This window comes from Tenrec ecaudatus, chromosome 9, assembly GCF_050624435.1.
Source record: "Tenrec ecaudatus isolate mTenEca1 chromosome 9, mTenEca1.hap1, whole genome shotgun sequence".
NCBI classification, from domain to species: domain Eukaryota; kingdom Metazoa; phylum Chordata; class Mammalia; order Afrosoricida; family Tenrecidae; genus Tenrec; species Tenrec ecaudatus.
Window position 1 is genome coordinate 18,227,517 of NC_134538.1, and position 9,769 is coordinate 18,237,285.

Below are 9,769 nucleotides of genomic sequence, written 5' to 3' on the forward strand. Positions count from 1 at the left end.
CTCGGTTTCTCTTTTCCCCCCCATCCCCTCCCTCCCCGATCCCACCCCTGGTCCCTTGATAGTTTATAAATAATTATTATATCTTATCTTACACTCCCCGGCGTCTCCCCTCACCCACCTCCCCATTGCCCATCTCCCAGAGAGGAGGTTACACATAGATCTCCGAGATCGGTTCTCCCTTTCTACACCCCCTTCCCTCCTGGTGTCACCACTCCCACCGCTGGTGTTGAGGGGTTCGTCTGTCCTAGATTCCCTGTGCCTCCAGGTCCCCACTGCACCGCTGTACATCCTCTGGTATAACCAGGTCCGCAAGGCAAGGTAGAATTGGGGTCATGATGATTGGGAGGGGAGGAAGCGTTCAGGAACTAGAGGAAGGTTTTGAGTTTCATTGTTGCTACACTGAACCCTGAGTGGCCCATCTCCTCCTCACTACCCCTCTGGAAGGGGTGTCTAGCTGTCTACAGATGGGCATTGGATCCCCATCATGCACTCACCCTCTTTCACGGTGATGGGATTCTCACCACCACCCCACCTTTGTTGTTGGAGACCTGGTCTCCTCTGTCCTTCACGGTCACCTATGTTGGTGTGCTGCTTCCGTGTGGGCTCGGTTGCTTCTGGGCTAGATGGCTGCTTGTTTGCTTTCAAGCCTTTAAGTCCCCAGATGCTATATCTCTCAGTAGCCGGGCACCATCCGCCTTCTTCACCACACTTGCTTATGCACACTTTCGTCTTCAGCGATTATGTGAGGAAGGTGATCACACAATGATTGTTTTTGTTCCTTTGTATCTGCTACATGGTCCATTCAACACCTTGTATTCGCTTAGGCCGTGTGCTTCTTCTCTGTGGGCTTTGTTGCTTCTGAGCTAGATGGCCGCTTATTTGCCTTAAAATGATTTTTTTAAAGAAAGATGGCTTTCCATTTGACTTGGATATGCTCTTGTCTGTCAGGGGTCTTCCAGGTGTAGTGTCCTTTTCTTCTCACTTCCCAGGGCTCAATGGACTTTTGTGTGAGGACTGACTTCCTCTGGCCCTGCCTGCCCCACCACCTTGCTGAATCTGATCAGCATTTTTTTCTTTCCCTTATCTTTTCTGAAACACATTGCCATTGTTTTCGTGATTGAGTTATTTGGCTAAAAATTAAAGGGTGAAGAGAGAAAAAATAGGTACTTGCTCTTATAAACCTGATTTACATAATATTTTATAAACTGCTAGAAGTTAAACACATATTATAGAAAGTACTGTGAGGATGTTGAATGTACTTTATATATCGAAGAAGTTTAAAATATTTTAAGTGTGTAGCACCGTGTGCACACACCCTGAAGTCCAAATTGTTACGGAGTTGCGCCCAACATAGACCACTGACCCACAAGCAGTTGTAAAGTAACAAAGCAAAACTTTATTACAGAAAGACAAAAAGCAAACACGGGTTTGGGCTACAGCATGGCCACGCAGGGTCCAACACTGCAGCCCCGAGTCAAATTTTTCTTTTCTTTTTATAATCGAAGCTAGTGCGGTGGGGAAGGGTTGAGCAAGGAACGGGAAAGGGGGTTTTCACAAGATAACAGAATGCGGTTAGGTCGACATGTCCTGCTCAAATTGTCCTGGACCAGATGTTCTTGGCAAAACCCTTTTGCTGATGTTCCAAGCGGTTAGCGGGAGTGGGTCACAGTGATGTTTCTTTAAAATAACATGCTTTCTAAAAATGGCTCTTAGGTTTCTCAAAATGGAGTCGCTTTAGGCAATTTATTTAGTCTATTAACCCTTAACACAAATACATGCAGCAGAATTGAATAGCTGCCGCTGCTGTCAGCCACTAAATGAACAGCATCTCTCTCGATTTTGTTTTGCCTTGAAAATAGATAAATTAATAAAAAAACAAGAAGCCTATCTTTGATGGATTCAGGTTGTGGAAATTTCTTGGAGTAGTTAACAGTGAGGAGGGGTCACTTCGGGTTGCCTTGCAGTTGTGCTTAACAGGTTCCATTGACAACTTAATGACTCTTTGGCTGGTCTTTCAGAAAATAACTTAGCAGTCAAAGGGAGGTCACTAAGGGAGGAGCACGCTCCTGATCATTCTTCTCCCTCTCTCCTCTCTCTCTCTGATTCAAGTCAGAAAGAAAAAAAAAACACAAACTCAGAAGAAGAATGTAGTAGCTCTAAACAGCCTTGACAAGAGTGAATCATTTTGTGCTGACAGAAGCCATTATGAACTATACATGAACGAGCTGATATTAGGGAAGCAGGCTGGGCTGACAAGTGCAACGGACTGTATGGAAGGAAATACATGTTCAAAAGGCTTGGAAGAACAACTAGAGTGATTATTGTTCACCTAAGAGCAGCGATTGTTCAACTAAGAATGGCTAACTGCAATATCCTGCTTCTCTACTCTGCTTGCTTGCATACCTGCACATTGGGAAAGTGTAAAAACCTGTGGAAAATTAGGCCACTGTTCAGTCTCCTCTCAAGAGGCCTGATAGTCCTTGCGCAGGTAATAAAACTTTTTCTTTTGAACTTGTTGGCGGTCTGGGTTGTTTTCTTTCTGGGAACGGACAGTAGGCTACAAGAAGAATAAGAATTATTTCCCCCTTATCCTTCCACTCCAAACTTCTTGAGTGGCTTCTTTCTTTCCTTTTAAGATTCAAACGACTAGAGCTAGTTGAACGAGTAGTGTGTTTCATCATCATATCCGCCTGAGTGAGGTGGATGGTGGGTGGCTAGAGCAGTCGGAAGGGGGACGCCAGGAGCGGGACCTCGGCGGTCGCTATGGTAGTAAGGAGGGTCCTGGACAAGTGGCGGCAGCAGTGCTAGCTCTGGTAGTGAGTCGGCTCCAGGGCAAGCGGAGCCGGTGGTGTTGGCGTGGGCCCTGAACAAGTGGCAGCAGAGGGCCTGCTCGAAATTAGGCAACTGTCTGGCTGAAGATGTGCTCTTGCCAGCTAGGGAGTCCCACCATGTTCCTGCCAGTGTCGTGCGCCACCTAGCGGTCACGTTCACTTTATCTCCGGAGCTCTATCGTCAAAGCGATAGGACCTGAGCGACCTGTGTCGCTGGCTACAGAGTTCCTGGACGTGGTGCTTGAATTTTTCCAAGAACCCACTTGGGCCTGGGGAACAGCCCTGGTGGCTCCCGGTGTTTACTACCCGGGCCTGGACACAGCCCTGCCTTGTTGAGGCCCGCCCGGCAGCATTTCAGGAAGCGCTTCAGTGTTTCTCAAGTCCCCACTCTGGGTCCAGGGACCGACCTTGGTGGCTCGCGGTCACCCAGGGAGGGGCGGTTCACTCCTCAGTAACTCCTTGAGTTCCTCACTCCTCAGGCAGAGCCTGAGAAAAATGTTAAAGGTCTTCACACATGCTTCCACATCCGTTGCCGGCCCCGCCGATATGCCGGACCTCCTGTATGCGGTGCCTCCGTCTTGTGAGGGCATGCCACCGCTCCACCCCTCCACCCCTTTTATTCTCCGGAGGTTGACCAGAGGGTCCCAGGACCTCTGGGAGTGAGCGCTATGGGGTCGCCTGGCAGGCCTTTGGCCAAAATGCGGTTCTGGGGAGTGCCCCGTGGGGAGAAGCCGTCAGCCCATCTCCTGCCGTGCTGTTTCTTTCTCTGAAATTGTTCATTTTGGGTCACCAGATTGGTGCTGACATGCTCATCTTCAGTGGCCCTCGCTGAAGAGGTCAGTTTGATCCTCTGGATGTGATCCTCTGGACGTGTTTGATCCTCTGGACCTGTTACCGATGGCCCGTGGCGCCCTCCCTTCAATCCCGTGTGAGTGAGTGATACCTGTGCTCCGGCTCTGTGAGTCCAGTTGTATCCTGACCTGTGGTGCCTCCTCTGGCCTCCAGTGCCCTTGAGGGTGGTGGGACACACAGAGGTTGGCGAGTTGGATCTTCTGTGCTCTCTGTGTCCTCTCCCCGCTGCAGGCATCCCGGTGGCCATGCCATGCTTAGCGGAGCGCCTTCCAAGCCCCCTGGTCTCCATCTCCCATGTCAGGCACTTTCCTTGTCCTTCGAGGATGGACGTTCATGGTGAATGGGACCGCTCCTCACACTTGTCCGCGGGCCCCTAGCCCTTTCCTGCCATCCGCTTGTCTGTGCACGGGAAGGGCAGGGGTGTGGAATCTGGTTGGCCCTCGCACATGCTCTCCTCTTGCTCACGGCGTGGGTGGGTCCCTCAGCCTGAGTGGCCATCCCGCGCTTGTTTTCTTGGCAACGGGTCTTCCTTGTGTCAGGGATGGCCTGTCACTCCTGCCGCACCATACACCTGCTGAGGTCTGCACAGGGTTGTGCCTGGATTGGCCCGTTGCCGGTGCCCCTGGAGCACTCCAGGTTGTCTACTCAGGTGCCCGGGGCTGAGCTGTGGTGTCGTTCCCGTTCCTGGCGCTGTTGGTTGCGCACTGAGCTGTTTCTCTTGAACAAGGAGCACTCTTGTGGATCGAGGCGATGTGTTGAACCCCATGGGGGGGGGGGGTTGGTGCATCTTGCTGGAGGCATTGCCAGGTGGGTTAGGGTTTGTTTTATGGTTTTTAGAGTTTAAGGTTTTTAGGGTTACGGTTTTAGGGTTAAGGGTTTAGGGTTAGGATTTTAGGGGCTTAGGGTTAAGGGCTATTTTGGGTTGAGGGTTTTGAGTTTAGAGTTGAGGATTGTTTAGGGATTAGGCTTTAGTGTTGTTCAGGGTTTTGAGTTAAAGGTTGTTTAGGGTTTGGGTCTTAGGGTTGTTTAGGGTGAAGGTTGGCTTAGGGTTGTTTAGGTTTTTGAATTTAGCGTTGAAGATTTAGGGGTTGGGGTGGTTTAGGGTTTAGTGTTGTTTAAGGTTTAGTTTTTAGTGTTTAGAGTTCAGGGTTCAGGGTCCGGGTCTCAGGGTCTCTAGGTTTAAGGGTCTTTCTCAGTGTTTAAGGGTCTTAGCATCTCAGGGTCTCTCTCAGGGTATCAGAGTACCTCTCAGGGACTCTCTAGGTGTCTCAGAGTCTCGCTGAGGGTGTCAGGGTCTCTCTGAGGGTGTCAGGGCCTCTCTCAGCATCTCAGAATCTCTCTCGGGGTTTCAGGGTCTCTCAGGGTCTCTCTCAGGGTCTCAGAGTATCTCTCAGGGTCTCAGGATGTCTCTCCGGTTTCAGTGTCTCAGGGTCTCAGGTTCTTAGGGTCTCTCTTAGGGTCTCAGGGTCTCTCTCAGTTTCTCCAGGTTTCAGGGTCTCTCTCAGGTTCTCAGTGTCTCACTCAGGGTCTCAGAGTATCTCTCAGGGATTGTCTCAGGGTTTCTCTGAAGGTGTCAGGTTCTCTTTCAGAGTCTCTCTCCGGGTCTCAGGGTTTCAGGATTTTTCTCAGGGTCTCTCTCAGGGTCTTAGGGTCTCAGGATCTATCTCAGGGTCTCTATTAGGGTCTCTCTGAGGGTCTCATCAGCTCAGCGTCTCGGGGTCTCTGGTTCAGTCTCAGGGTCTCAGGTCTCTCTCAGGGTCTCTCTCAGGGTCTCAGAGTCCTCTTTCAGGGTCTCCCTAAGGGTCTCCCTCAGGGTCTCTGGGTCTTAGGGTCTCAGGGTCACTGTCAGAGTCTCAGGGTCTCTCTCAGGGTCTCAGAGTCTCAGAGTCTCAGAGTATCTCTCAGGGTCTCAGAGTCTCTCTCAGGATGTCAGGGTCTCTATCAGGGTCTCTCTGTGTCTTTCTCATGGTCTCTCTCAGGTCTCAGCTTCTCAGGGTTTGTCTTAGGGTCTCTCTTAAATCTCAGTGTCTCTCTCAGTGTCTCTCTCAAGGTCTCAGCATCCGAGGGTCTCAGGGTCTCTCACCACGTCTCAGGGTTTCTCTCAGGTGGGTCTCTCTCAAGGTCGGTCTATCTCAGGGTCTCTCTCAGAGTCTTTCTCAGAGTCTCAGATTCTCTCAGGGCCTCAGGGCCTAAGGTCTGTCTCAAGGCTTCAGGGTATCTCTCATGGTCTTAGAGTCTCAGTGTCTCTCTCGGGGTCTCTGGGTCTCTCAGGGTTTCAGGGTCTCTCTGCATTTCAGGATCTTTCTCAGGGTCTCTTTCAGGTTCTCAGGGTGTCTCTCAGGGTCCCTCTCAAGGTCTCTCTCAGGCTCTCAGGGTCTCTCTCAGGGCCTCAGGGTCTTTCTCAGGGTCTCATGGTCTCAGGGTGTCAGGGTCTCTCTCAGGGTCTAAGGGTCTCTCACACCAGTCTGTGTGATCCAAGGATTGTAAATAATAAAACCCAAACCCAAAGGAAGGAGTGGTATCAGAGCTTTCATTGTGAACACCCAGTTTGCCAAAGGCTATAGATGACCATGGAAGCCCAAAATCTATTTGCAGGGTGCACACATGGATTAAGCCTGCGGTGAATCCCCTCTGACCATAGTCTAGGGATGGGAATGGCTTTGTTATCAGACGGAGAATATTGTAAAGTCCATTATGGCTGATGCAGATGGGCTTAAATGTAACATCTTATCATTTTATCTTCCTTTGGATCCATTTTATATTTGTTTCAGTTAAAAAATAATAAAATAAAATGAAGGGGAAATACACGTGGATTAAGGGTCCAGTGAATTCCTGACTGACTATAGGCCATGCATTGCAAATAGCCTTACTATCATATAGAATCCACAGGAAAGTGGATTATTCTAGATGCAATTAGGTTAAAATGTAACACCTTATCATTTTACCTCTTTTTAAAAATTTTACCTCCTTTTTATCCATTTTAAATTTGTTCAGCTTTTTAATATTTTCTGCTTGCTTTTGATTGAAGTTTTTCTCTGTTTTATTTTGGTATTGCTGCTGAGTTTTCTTTTTGTTTTGTCTTGAGTATATATAAAGTCCACAATAGGTAAATGTATAGAGACAATAACTGGGTTAATGGCTTCTTGGGAGCATGGCAGGAGGTTGGGGGGAAGTGGGGAACTAATAATGAATACAATACAAAAGGAAGTGTTCTCAAATTGATTGTGATGATGGTTATACTACTCTTTTTAATATGCTTGAGCTATTGAATTGCTTAATATGTCAATTGTATGTCAATACAACTATTTTAAAAAGTATCTTTTTAATTTTTTAAGCAAAAGGGAAGAAATTTATTGGAGCCCATACAGGAAACCGTAGAGGGGCCCAGGATAGCCTTCTGTGTAGGCATGCCCAGCAGAGGGTCATACCATTCACTGTACCCCTATATCCCAGAGGGGCTCCTCTTGAGCCCAGCCCCAAAGCCCCAGGACTGGCTGGGGGTGGGGACGTTTTTTTTCTTTCTTTTTTTTTAATATGGAACGCTTCATGAATTTGCATATCATCCTTGCGCGGGGCCATGCTAATCTTCTCTGTATCGTTCCAATTTTAGTACATGTGCCGCCGAAGAGAGCACAGTCTTTTTTCTTTTTATAAATCTGTTACCAGGGTCTCTTACAGCTCTCATAACAATCCATGCACCAGTTGTCTTACGCACAGTTGCTGGCATATGTTGGCAATTATCATTTTCAAACCTTGTCTTTCTACTTGAGCCCTCGTCAGCTATTCTTTTTCCCTTCCTCCCCCCCTTCCCAACCTTGTGAGCCCTTGACAAATTATAAATTATTATTGTTTTCATATCTTACACGGTCTGCTGTCTCCCTTCACCCACGTTTGTGATGTTTGTCCCCCCACCTCCCGGGGGGAGAAGGGGAGGTACCACTTCTGGTATCATTGTTGGGCTAAGGCAGAGCAGTGTTTCATGGCTCATCTAAGTTCAAGGGAACACACTCCCTCCCGCCCCCCAAAAGTGCTGTGAGTTGATTCTGATGAATGGTTACTCCGTGTTTTGCAGAGTAGAATTGCTCCATAAGGTTTTTACATCTGTGATATTTTGAAAGCAGATTGTTAAGCTGAATTCCTTAATGCTTCTGGGTGGGCTTAAACTCCCAACCCTCTTTTGGTTAATAGTTGAATGCTTAACTGTATGTGCCATACAGGGAATGTAAGTTCAAAGGAACAGGAAAGTACAATTATCACAAGTACTCATGTGGGGATGAGAACTGGAAATATTAGTGACTAGCTGTTTCATGTCATGCTTTCTGCACACTTTTTCTGCATGCTGTTTATTGTTGGTATTTGCATTGATTAAAGACAAAAAGATCTAAAATCACAGCTTCTGAAAGTGGCTCTTGGTTTTGCCTGGTTTGTACTGTTCCAGGCGTCCAGGTGGTGTAATGGGTTATACTTTACAAATCCATCAACTGCTCCTGTAAAGATCTGAAGTGTTGAAAACTCAAAGGGGCAGTTCTGAGTTGTCCCACAGGGTTGCTGAGTCGGAATTGACTCACTTGCAGTGGGTTTGGTTTTTGGTGTGCTGTTCTGGGGAGGGGAAATTCCCAGATTCAAATATGCTTTATCGAGACGACTTTATTAAACTGGAGAAAGGCAAAAGTAGGAGAAATCATTCAGAGGAAGGAGACCATCAGCATGAGGCCATAATGGGGTCGAAAGGCTGTGTGGCCATGTTGCTAATTATAGAAATGGATGAAATCTGCCACAAAAATGTGATTGGCAGCAGAGCAATTCATCACTGTCTCAGGCAGGACTACCTAAGTGAGAATGGGGCCATTATTGAGACACGGAGACGATCACAGATTAGAAAGTTTTACTGGATTTGTTCTGGGGCCTTCCAACCACCTATGACTCATGACCATAAGGTCTTAGACTTTCCCAATTTCCATTGAGGACCTTCCCAGGGAAGTCCCAGAGGGCAGATTGCTCCTCTCTGCTCTGGCTAGTTGTTGCGTGCCATTGAGGACTCTTGGACTCGTCGTGACCTCACATACAACTGAATGAAACACTGTAGGGTCGTGCACCATCCTCACAATTGTTCCTGTGCCTGAACCACTGATGAAGCCACTGAGTCCATCCACTTCTTCGAGGACCTCCTCTTTTTCACAGCTTCTCCACCGTACCAAATAGGATGTCCTTCTCCAGGGACTGGTCTCTCCTGACAACATGTCCAAAGTATGTAAGATGGTGTCTTGCCATCCTTGCCTCTAAGGAGCACTCTGGCCTTATTTCTTCTGATACAGATTGGTCAGTCCTTCAGCAGTCCATGGTACTGTCAGTAGTCTTCTGGTGGACCACAATTCCATGCATCTGTTCTTCTACAGCCTTCCTTATTCAGTGTCTAACTTTCACATGCATATGATGCAATGGAAAATAGCATGGCTTAGGTCATGTGCACCTTAGTCCTCAGAGTAACATCATTGTTCTTCAACACTATAAAGAGGTGTTCTGCAGCAGATTTACCCATTACAATACATCTTTTGATCTCTTGACTGCTGTTTCCATGAACATTGATAGTGGATCTAAGTAAGACAAAATCCTTGACAACTTAAACCCTTTTTCTCTGTTTATCATGATGTTACCTATTGGTCCAGTTGTGGGGATTTTGGTCTTCCTTATATTGAATTGTAACCCATATTGAAGGCTACAATCCTTGATCTTCAGGAAGTGGTTCAATTCCTCCTCACTTTTAGCAAACAAACATGTGTCATCTGCATACAGCAGTTTGTTGATAAGTCTTCCTCCAATCCTGATGCTCTTCTCTTCTTCATATAATCTGGATTCTTTGCTGTTTTTCTCAGCATGTAGATTGAACAAGTGTGGTGAGAGGATAGAATGCCTGACACAAGCCTTTCCTGATTTTCAACCATGTAGTATTCCCTTGTTCTGTTTAAACAACTTCCTCTTTATCCATGTGCAAGTTTCCATTGAGCTCAATGAAATGTTCTGGAATTCTCATTCTTCTCAAGGTTCTCCACACTTTATTATGGTCCACTCAGTCGACTACCTTTGCA

The 9,769-nt window shown here is 47.3% G+C and overlaps 1 non-coding gene across 1 annotated transcript; it reads right to left on the reverse strand.

Moving 5' to 3' along the window:
* Positions 1–7,211: 7,211 nt before the first annotated feature.
* On the reverse strand, positions 7,212–7,317 carry LOC142457491 (U6 spliceosomal RNA). Its single transcript, XR_012786219.1, has one exon. It is a non-coding gene; the product is annotated as a U6 spliceosomal RNA (small nuclear RNA).
* Between the last annotated feature and the right edge of the window lie 2,452 nt (positions 7,318–9,769).